Consider the following 12,028-nt stretch of genomic DNA (forward strand, 5'->3'; position numbering starts at 1 on the left):
GAGCAATGATGCACAGATCCTCACTTACCCCCGGAAAGCTACTCGCAGTTCACAGCCAGGGTGACATGCAGCTGCTCCGGGTGTTAGCGGCTGCGAGGGTGCCGTTGCCGACTCCTCTCCCATTAATCTGTGAAGGGGAATTCTGCAATGTTCTGCAGGAGCAGACTCCAGTGGAAGCTTGATTGTTTGTGCAGCCAAAGAGTCCAGCAGGGGAGGTGCTGTGGTGGCAGCACTGCTTAGAATTACTGTGGAAATGGAGCTCTGTTCAGCCTCTTGGACTAAGAAACTGGAGAAACTTTGAGTGTAAGGTAAAGAGAGATGTCTGTGTGATCCACTGATAGCAATGCAGAATGACAACACCATGACACCCTCAGGTTCCTGTGTCCCCCTGCCAAAGTGTGCCTGTGTCCCCCTGCCCATGTGTGCCTGTGTCCCCCAGCCCATGTGTGCACATGTTCCTCTGCCCATGTGTGCCCATGTTCCTCTGCCCATGTGTGCCTGTATCACCCTGCCCATGCCTGTGTCCCCCTGCTCATGCCTGTGTCACCATGCACATGCCTATGCCTGTGTCACCCTGCCCATAACTGTGCCTGTGTCACCCTGTCCATATGTGTCTGTCCCCCTGCCCATGACTGTGCCCTCCCCCACTTTGAATGTGTACAACTCTGACCAGACAATAGTGACCCCCCCCCCTTCCCGTCTGAGTGTTCTCTGGGCTCCCTAAAGACCTAAGTCTGCTCTGACGGTGCCTATGTAACGTAGCCCTTGAAGAGCAGCAGCAGTTGAGCGACTAGCTTTGTGACATCCTGACAGGCAGTATACATTCATTTTTAGGTTAAATAGTGACTTAAATAAAGTTTTTAAATAAACAAACATAAAAAACAACCAATAAAAGTCCACCTATACTCATCAGAAATGTGGGAATGATCTAGAAGAATGTTATACTCACAATAAGTTCACACTTAAAAAATAACCTTTATTCTATTTCCATAAAACATAAATACGTTAAATAGCAAAATGTTAAAAATTATATAGTATTATTGATTAAATCAGGTTTGGGGTATATTGCTTTTCTACCTCATGTTCAGTATTCTTGTCTTATATCCCAATAATTGTGTGGAATTCAGTCACTTATCATTTACCTAATTTTACAATATAGTGAATATTTGTTTGTTTAGGCACTGTGGAAATGTGAAAAGTGAATGTTCCTCTACTAGTAAATTATTATTATTATTATTATTATTATTATAATTACAATTTATTTATATAGTGCCACTAATTCCACAGCGCTGTACAGAGAATTCACTGTGCATGCCCAGAATCAGCAGAAACGTGGCTAAGTGGTTAGCACTTCTGTCTTGCAGCACTGGGGTCATGAGTTCAATTTCCGACCATGGCCTTATCTGTGAGGAGTTTGTATGTTCTCCAAAGACATACTGGCTACATAATTGGCTACTATCAAATTGACCCTAGTCTTTGTGTGTGTGTTAGGGAATTGAAACTGTAAGCCCAATTGGGCAGGGACTGATGTGAGTGAGTTCTCTGTACAGCGCTGCGGAATTAGTGGCGCTATATAAATAAATGGTGATGATGATGATGAATGCAGTCCTGTTCTGTGCACCTGCACGTGCACAGAACAGGACTACAGCCTATGATTTCAGGGAATGAACTGGTGGGGAACATGTGTTTTGCTGTAGTCAATTTACAGTAAGGGCATGCCCAACTCAAGCACACGTCCAAATCAAGCTCTGTGCATTTGAAAGTTACTTAGTTTTTTCCGTATCTCTTGCTCCTGCTGCAGGACAAGTCTAAGTCCTGATCAGTAGTGATGACAGTCTTATATGCATGCTAAAACACGTGTTTGCAATCACAAGCAACTGTAAAATTTTATTTTATGCTCAGTAGACATTCTAATAAATGTATTTCATAGGGGAGGAATAACAAAAAACAATTTATTTTTCTTTTTTTACTGTTTTAACATTAACAGCCTATATTATTATCAGGAAACAATCATGCAAATTTTTTAGTAACTTTCCTGCACATTCTTTTGCGTATTTAAAATCCACATAGGTATTGGACGCATCCTGCTGTATCCGACTCCGATGTAGTAAAGCACAGCAGACTTGCCCCCGATTTCAAAAGTACACGTATCTATAGATCCATGACTTGCTGAATTCAGGCAGACGCAAAGTTTAAATACGTGCGTATGATACTAAACGCGGGTTGCGCTCCCAATAAGTGCCTTGATTAATCAGGCCCATAGAGATGCTTTATTCACAAATGGTCCACTTCCCATAAAATATCCAAAGGACCATATGTAATCTTTTAATGTCCTGTCTATTTAAACTATAGACAGAGATCTGAAGAGGCGTTACCTTGGGTAAAGTATTTATTTAAATTGTAGTTTTTTTTCTTTATGAATCTAAAAATTGTTTTGAGAATGTTTGATATTCAGGAAAGTTCAAATAAAATGAAAACTTTTGAATATTTCATTGCAAAAACTTATGAAGAAACGGGCCTTTATAAGCGTGTATACAATAAAAAGAGAACAAATACACATTTTTTTGTAGCTTTATTTATCATGCTAAAAGGTAATATTTTAAAGTCAGATTTAAGAAACACACTATTATCATGGAAAATATCAAGACACATCAATTTTTAAATTTGTCTTTCAAAATATAATCAAAGTGGTGAAACATTATTGAAACTTCTCATGAAACAAAAATGTTGTTCTTCTGTGGCATTTTTTGCAATTGCTGCTTTAGTCAGTTTGGTCCCATGCATTGTGATGGGAGATGACTTGCTCAGTTCGGTTAGAATAAAAACAGCTCAGTCTCATGTGATGAGATTAAGATCATGTCTCTGACACAAGACTAAAAGCTCTGCAGTGCTTTATATGAGTGATGGTCTGGCAGTATATCAAAGTGCTGCTGATTCCTTCTGATTCACTGTCAAACACCTTAACTCCGACAAAAACAGCTGAGAAAGGCTTATTTTTGTGTCACTCAATTTATTAAATGTAAACACCAGCCGACAGCACTGATTTCGCCGATGATAAAACTTCCTGCAACAATGATCAATTTGTCAATTTACCAAGCAGCGAAAAGATTAGCTCTTCTCCGCTTGGATTTTTATCACTTGAAAATTTAATACCATCTGTGGATGGTGTTAATCAGGCATCAGCACACATTTTAGTCCTGCCAGAGAGGAGATCAGTGCAGTGATAGCTCACCTCTTCCTGATTTCTCCCCTGAAGGCTGATTGCCCCCTGGGTGTGAGATGACAGGCATACCAGTAGGAGAGTGCTGTGTATAAGTGTGGGGGTCTATAGCTGCAATGATCTTACCATAGAGCATAGCCGGATTAAGGGGGGGGCACGTGCCCCGGGCCCCCCTCTCTCTGAGGACCCCCCGCCGCCTGGGAGGAGATAAGCTGGATAGAAGTCGGCGATGTCAAAATTTACAGCAGCCGCGGTGGCGCTGTACATGTGCAAGGATTTTGTCCGTCTAGAGGGGGGGTTTGTATTGCGTCGGGGGGAGGAGACTTACAGCCGCAGAAATAGGAGAAAGATCGGATCACCTGTCAGTTGGTGATCTGATCGAATGGTATTTTTTTGTTGTTGTTGTTTTGAACTTTATTGCATGTTATAAGAAAAAAATATTAACACCAAGCGGCATGAAGAGAGAAACAATCTTAGATTAACTATTTCAGTATGCACAGTCTAAAAACCCATTCCCTTACAGAATGGAACAAGGCGTTGTTCTCACTTCTGTTAAGCAGTGGGTTAAATTTGAGAACATTAAAATTGTGCAATTTTATAAGTTGCCCTAAATAGCGCTGACAAACTTTAAAAGGTGTTCCGAAATTTTAATATTGGGATATTTTTGGTGTCGTTCATAAATCCACACAGGGAACAGTTGAATCCCCATATGCAAATTGCAGAACAATACCAATGGGTAATACTTCCAATTCTAAACCTCAAAAGGTATGTTTCCATTTATTCAAATTCAGTTTATAAAAGGACCACTTTGACTTTCATGTAGAATTGTGTATTTTTGTGGTTTAACTTTCCTGTAGTGCACCTTGCCACACAGTACACAAAACACTAAATATTTAAAAAGCTATACAGTACATGTGGTCTATTTACAGCACTGCCTATTTGGAAAGCCACCCCAATTTACCAACAGGATTATGTTAACAAAACACAGTGATAAATATTTGGATATATGTTGCCCCTTTAAAGTGCCTGTACTTGGCCTATACTTTTTTTTTCTGTTTAATATTTCTTTATTAAATAGAACATCGTGATTTACAACACTTAACATCAACAAAGTCAAAATGAACAAATCACTGAGGTAACTATGACATTCCTTTCTTTTCATTATTTTTTTCTTTCTACAAGTCTGTAATTTTACACCGAATAAAAGATATATAAATTTTATCCGAGGAGGAGAGGAATTAAGATAAAGATAAAAAATAAAAACAAAAAAAAAAAAACATAAAAAAAACAAAAAGAGAAATGTAACGCTGCCATATTCAGGTAATAACCTGGAGAGGCAAAGAAAAAGAAAGTTAAAGAAAAGAAAAGGAGGTGGGAAATCGGGTGGGGAAAAAGGAGCTACCTCATTAAAATTGTAATTAACATGGGCGTGGCCTGGAGCAGCATGGAGTAGGGTGGTAGTTCCTTCAGCTCCCGCATAATCCTTACAATTTATATCCTGATTCCTCTTAGTGATCTCTGCTGTAACCCAATTCTGCAGCCTTATATCATCTATTCTCCCTTGAACCAGTGCTGAAGTCTCAGGGAGAGCAGGTGACCCTTTGCTGGTGCTTTGACGGGAGGTGAGCGTGACCTCATTGCTGGTGGTGAGTCTGCTGTGTCACCGCCTGTATCTGCTGTGCATCTCCTCCCTCCTGTGTGCAGTTTAGCGCTCTGGATAGCGCACTTACCTGGATAGCGTGTCCCCGCAGCATTCCTGTTCGTTCATCTGACAGAGAGAGGACCGAGGTAAAGACAGTGCCCGCCATCTTGAATATCCGGTGGCCGCGGTTGTGAGGTGAGGTGGAGGTAATCCCCTAGTTGATCTGCTGCTTCTCACAGGGAGCCTGGAGGTCTGAATCGCCCGCAGGGCAGTTATACTCAGTATTTGTGCACTTTCCTCAGCGTGGCCATACTGGTGCTTATAACAAACGAAGTGAGGAAGGAGATCATCTATTGGCGCCAAAAGTTCTAGCCTGTCAGCGGGGGGCGCCTGTCTGTGTCTATGGAGGGGCTTGGAAGCAGTTCAGTATATGTGTAGCAGTCTATGTGCCCTAGTCTGTTAATGGGGTGATTAGCGGATGGTGCCTAGGTTATAAACCTCTCTATTTTCTCGAGTGCAGGGGAAGCACTGTGAGACATCTGCCCGCCATTTTAGATATCTGCATGCTGTTTTGAAAAAGAACATTGCAGTCTGTAATAAACAACAGCGTACAGCTGCATCATAAAAAGCCATATCTTCTGTGCTGACCAACTCAGTGAATAACTTTGTAAGATAGTGACTGTGGGATACTCTCTGTGGGGTGCCAATCCTGTACTACTACACTGTATTTTTTTTGCCTCGGTGAAGAATTAAAATAAAGGGTGAGAAAAGAAAAAGGGGAAGAATAAGCTCAAACATATTCTGCTGTTTATTCTGATATACTATCCCAGCAGTACTATGGGAAAGTATAACCCCGCGGCGGCTAAGCTGGAGCGCTACGCTCGCCAATCTACATCAGCTGCTCCTAAAGATGCTGGGCAACTAGCTGTGGCACCAGAAGACTCACCTAATCTGAGTCCGCAGCCCTCTGAAAATCCTCCATCTCTACAGTAGATACTTCAAGCTATAAATACAAGTGAAAAGAAGGTCACTGACAGGATAGGTGAGGTGCAGGCTGACCTCTCCCTCATCCGACATGACCTTCAAAAAACACGTGAACGGCTGGGAGAATTTCATCCTTGGAAGACGCTGGCGCTCCTGTACAGAGGCAGATCATGGATTTGGCGACACAGTTAAGCGAATGTAAACAGAAATTCTCAGATATGGAAGGGCGACTGAGGCACAGTAACCTGAGATTTGTGGGTCTTCCGGAAAAATCCGAGGGTCATAACCCTGAAGCCTTCTTGGAGAATTGGTTGATCCAAGAATTCGGGAAAGAAGCCTTCTCTCCTATTTTTTCAGTTGAAAGAGCGCATCGCCTCCCCACTCAGGCTCTGCCGCCAGGGGCTCCTCCTCGCACATTCATCGCAAAGATCCTACATTTCAAGGACAGGGATGCTGTTCTTCGTTTGGTGTGACAACAAGGTCCTTTGAAGTATAACAACCATATTGTTACAGTTTTCCCTGATTTCGCCATGGATGTACAAAAATCCAGATCCCAATTTGTTGCTGTTAAGAGAAGACTGAGGGATCTTCAACTGCCATACACCATGTTATATCCGGCGAGGCTGCGTGTTTCAGCTGATGGGAAGCAACACTTCTTCACGACACCCAAGGATGCTGTTGACTGGTTAGATCGTAGACTACCGGCTGCGGACTTGGACACTTGAAAGCCTAAGTCCTAAGTTTTCATTTTCTCTCACTTTGTATTCAATTTAATAATTCATATTTCTAATAATGATTATACTTATTCATTACTCCTATTAAATGGTTCTGAGGTAGTAGGTTAATTTAGGCAGAATCGATTGGAGGATTTAAAATACGGGAGATCTCCTGCTAGTTATAGCTACTCTCCCAATTCTTTGCGATTAGATAGTTAGTTAGGTTAATTGGGGTAATCTTTACTAGTTTAGGGATCCAAGTGTACTTCAGCTGTTAGCGTTATGCTGAGTATGCGGGGTGGGAAGGGTTGGTTTGAACTGTGCATTTTGTTTTACACTTGTATTTTGTTTTCTTTAATTTGTCTTCATTATGTTCATTTAATGTCAGCAGTGGAAATTTATGTTATGCTTTGTCAACGAAGTGTTGTGAGGTCGGTGCGGGACAGGTTCAGATTGCTCTTAAATGTACAATGCGAAAATGTATTTTTGCCATGTGAATGTTAAGCCTAAGCTATGCCGGGTTTGTACTTATGTGGCCCTGATATCCTTAGATACTCGTCACTTAACTTGTCATGGTAGGGATTAGTCAGACGGTGGGGGGGCTCCGTCTGCTCACCTGGAATGTAAGAGGTTTGAATGAGAGGGTCAAGCGCAACTTGGTACTTTCCCAGCTTAAATAATATACACCTGATGTTGTTTGTTTGGTGGAAACGCATTTGTATGGTGGTAAAGTAATGGCTCTCCAAAAACCATGGTTTGGGTGGGCGTACAATTCTGTTCACTCACCTAGTTCTAGGGGGGTTTCACTATTAATAAGGAAAAATTTGCATTTTACTTTAGAATGTTTACAACTAGACCCTCATGGTAGATACGTTTTTATAAGAGCAATAATTGATTTCTCTGCAATTATAATTCTAGCTATATATATTCCTCCTCCATATGGTACAGAGGTATTTGGAAAGGCGGCATCCTTTATATCCCAGTCGCCTGACACTCCCGTCATCTGTATGGGGAACTTTAATAATGTTCCTGATCCTTTGCTCGACAGATGGAGAGAGACTCCTTGAATGAGACCATTGGGTTCCTCCCGTCCATCTGAATTTTCTAAACTTCTTCAGGAAATGGGGCTTGTGGATGTATGGCGAGTTTGTAATCCAGATGCGCAACAATTCTCTTGTCATTCAACCACATATAATACACTTTCCCGGATAGACTTTATTCTTCTGTCCCCAATTCTGTCTCCCCTAGTCTCCAAGATTGAATACCTGCCAAGAGGTATATCAGATTATTCTCCTGTTTTAGTACAAGTAGATACCATAGTAGACAGGGGAACTCGTTTCTGGAAGTTGCACCCAGCCTGGTTACAGCCAATGGCAGGCGGTGCTGACCTCATAGTATTATGGGAGGGTTATTTTGGTGATAATTCCTATACTAGTCCTGCCTTGTTATGGGATTCATTTAAGGCCTTTCTGAGGGGAACACTTATAAAGAAGGTGGCAGATACTAAAAAATTCAATCGCTCCAGAGAGGTGGAACTGGAAGAATCTTGTAGAAATTTAGAGGCAACATATTTGTCGTCACGGTCAGTGGAGGATAGAGTCTAGTGGCTGGTTGCACAGAAAAATGGTCAGACTTTCTGCTGGACAAATCAAAAAGGAGGTTGCTGTTTCCTAGACACGCACAATACTCAACAGCGGACATGGGTGGCAGTTATCTGGCCTGTTTATCTCGGGAGGAAAGGGATAGTAGAGAAGTTGCAGCCATTCATGATCAAAATGGAGTGAAACAATACGCAGGGGTGGATATTGCCAACTCCTTTTTGTATTACTACAAAGAACTGTATGCTTCTAAAGTGACCTTTAGGAAGTCGGAGCTTGATTCATATTTAGACACAAAAAAACTCCCTAATTTAACTAGTGATTCTGTTGCCTTCTTGGAAGCCCCTCTCACACTTGAAGAAGTTGAAATGGCAATTAAATCATTCCCAAATGGGAAGTCCCCGGGATCAGATGGTATTCCAGTGGAATTGTATAAAAAATTTGGAAAGTTTTTTGTCCCACAATTGCACGCTCACTCTGCCAGAATACTTGAGTGTGATGTAATGCCTGCCTCAATGTCAGAGACATTAATTGTTGTATTACCCAAACCAGGGAAAAATCCTTTATACACGGATTCATATCGTCCAATTTCTCTATTGGGTTCGGATGTTAAAATCCTTGCTAAAATATTGGCCATAAGACTTAATTTGGTTATTACTGAAATTATTCATCCAGATCAGACGGGATTTATGCCAGGTAGATCGACTACGATTAATTTGAGGCGTTTGTTCACGCATCTGCAGATGGCTCACTTTGCTGCGCCAGGGACTGCAGTGGTATCTCTGGATGCTGCCAAGGCCTTCGACTCGATGGAGTGGATTTACCTGTGGGAGGTGCTGAAAAGGTTTGGCTTTGGACCGACATTCATCCGCTGGCTTCAACTGTTGTATAGTGCCCCTGTAGCACAGGTATGTGTGAATGGATATACATCAGCCCCGTTTGATTTGGGTAGAGGCACCCGTCAAGGGTGTCCTTTATCCCCGGCTCTATTCGCCATAGCCATTGAACCATAAGCATGTTTGATTCGCGCCCATCCGGATATACGGGGTCTCCCTGCTGGGGAGGCTACAGATACTATTGCTCTATACGCGGATGACATGCTGTTGTTTCTGTCTGAGGCGGATGGTTCCCTCAATAACTGATTGGAGACTGTTGATAATTATGGCCATTACTCAGGAGTTAAAATCAACTGGGATAAATCTATAATTTTTCCAGTACATGGTATTCTCCCAGCCCAGTCTACACAGAGTTACCCTCTTAAATGGACTCTCTGTTTCAAATACCTCGGCATTTGGGTCTCCTCCAAGCCAGTTGACTACGTTAAATTAAATGTTGATCCTATTACTGACTACTTTAAACTTAGGTCTCACACCTGGAAGCGCCTGCCATTGACGGTGACTGGAAGGATTAATCTCTTTAAAATGATAATTCAACCTAAATACCTTTACGTGTTGCAACATTCGCCCATATATATCCCAAACAAAAAATTTCAAGTCATAAACTCAATACTTTCTTCATTTATCTGGGGTGACAGAAGGGCTAGAATTAAACTTAGCACTTTATATAAATCCAAGTTTGATGGTGACTTGGTGCTGCCTAACCTCAGATTATACTATATGGCAGCTCAGTTGTCACACCTGATTGTATGGATGAGTGGATGTAATGACGGCTCCTTGTTGGGCTTTATTGGGGAGTGGGTGGGGCCCCAGTTCACCCTCTGCAGGTGCTGTTGATGGGTCGGACTCGTAAGACAGACACCCCTATCATTACACAAGCCATTAGGATCTGGAATATGGCACATACAATTCTTGGGGGGAAAGGTGTGGATGCAGATACTCCGATCTGGTATAATGACGCTCTACCTGAATTACGAAAATTGAGTGGGGACTGTTTCTGGCGGCGTTTGGGGGTGTTTAGGTTGGGTCAGCTCTACGATACAAATCTGTTCAAATCATTTGAACAATTTAAAAGAGATTTCCAGATCCCTCAGAGGGCTTTCTTTCGATATTTGCAAATCAGACATGCTACTCAGTCTCAGTTTGGGAACACACCCCCTATATTGGTTACTGCCCCTGCTAGATCTCTACATGAGAGTATGAAGGGTCGCAGTGTTATCTCTTCTGTTTATGCGGAGCTTAACCATCATCAGACATGTAATAGTTTATTACCTCTCAAGGTAAAATGGGAATCCAATATTGGTACAATTGATGAGGAGGAGTGGTATGATATCCTAAAAAGCATCAAACTTGCCACATCTTCTGTGCGTTTTCAACAAATTCATTTTTATATTTTGCATAGGGTATATCACACTCCAATGTCTATGGCAACAATTGATGGGGCTAAGAACGCTGATTGTCCTAAATGTTCTCAGCCAAGATGTGATTTCTGGCATTTGCTTTGGGAATGTCAGGTAGTCCATGCCTTCTGGGAAAAAATATGGAAATGTATTGTTGGGGTGGTACCTGGTGTTCCTCCACTGGAACCTAAAGTATGTCTATTCGGGATATCACTAGAGGAAAAACTAACTGTGCCCCTTTATAAATTTGTCTTCATAACACTTACCTTGGCAAAAGTGGTCATAGCGCGTAATTGGCTTGCAAATGCAAAACCAGATTTCCATAGTTGGAGGGCTTTGGTAAATGAGACCATGGCGTACGAGAGATACACATATACTTTGCGAAGGGCGGAACATAAATATCATGAAGTTTGGTCATCTTGGTACGAATCCAAACATAGAAAAAGAAGGGTAGCCCAGAATGTTGGATAGTTAAATGTGAGAGCCCTGATTGGTCTGGTCTAAATTTAAACTAATTTAATTGCTATATTCAGACGCTGATAAACTTTGCTGCTTTATGCAATATTTATGACAAGATTTTATGCAGGATAATTATACAATTTATATATTTAAATATGTTTGTAGGTATCTGTTCTGTTGAATCTGAACTTGCTTCATTTCCGCTATATATATATTATTCTGTATTCTGTACGATGTATAGATTTTACATCTATTCCTTTACTCGCATTGATCTCACCAGGGTAACCTTAGAGTGTTGCTAAACGGCTGACATATGTTAAGTAATGTTTGTTTTGTTGGTTTTTTGTTATGTACTAAAATTCAATAAAAAAGTACCTGATTTTAAAAAAAATATTGTAATTAACATGGGTCATTCTCGGCTGAGGGACAGAGGGTTGAATTCATAAATTGAGCTAGTTTCCCTGTATCCTAAAATGCAAACCAGGGACACCAAATTACATAATATTCTGCAATTTTATCAGCTGAAGAGAAAGATAAATCATCCATAAACCTGTAGAATTCTATTCTCTGCAGCCACTCCCTAATGGATGGGGGTGTGGGAGATTTCCAATGAACCAGAATCACTGCTTTAGCGTCAGAAATGAAATATATGAAGGGGTGTGCCAGGGTCCACCTGACACCTCCAACAAACGCTCGGTACCCTTGGGAATATTTTTGCTAATTGTATTTTATATTTATGAAAGTAGTATTAGAGAGAGAGAGAGAGAGAGCATTTCGGAACTATTAATGTATTATTCAATGTGGGTCTAAGTTTGGGGAGAAGGGGGGCAAATTTATTAAACATGAATATAAAAATATTAATTGTGCGCAATGATTGTGTGAAATGGGTTTATTTGTTACATGTTAATGCTATTCATTTATTACTGGCCTGTTTTGTGGGGAGGGAAATAGTTTTTTTTATTAAATTTGTATACTACTAGCAGAATACCCAGCGTTGCCCGGGATTTAAAGAATGTGTTACCCCCCCTCGCCACCCCCACCCTTAGGAGTGCTAGGGGTGTCTTGCCCCCACAATATTTGTTGTCAGACTGTAAGTCATATGTGTACCAGGTT

This window comes from Mixophyes fleayi, chromosome 2, assembly GCF_038048845.1.
Source record: "Mixophyes fleayi isolate aMixFle1 chromosome 2, aMixFle1.hap1, whole genome shotgun sequence".
In the NCBI taxonomy this organism is placed as follows: Eukaryota; Metazoa; Chordata; class Amphibia; order Anura; family Limnodynastidae; genus Mixophyes; species Mixophyes fleayi.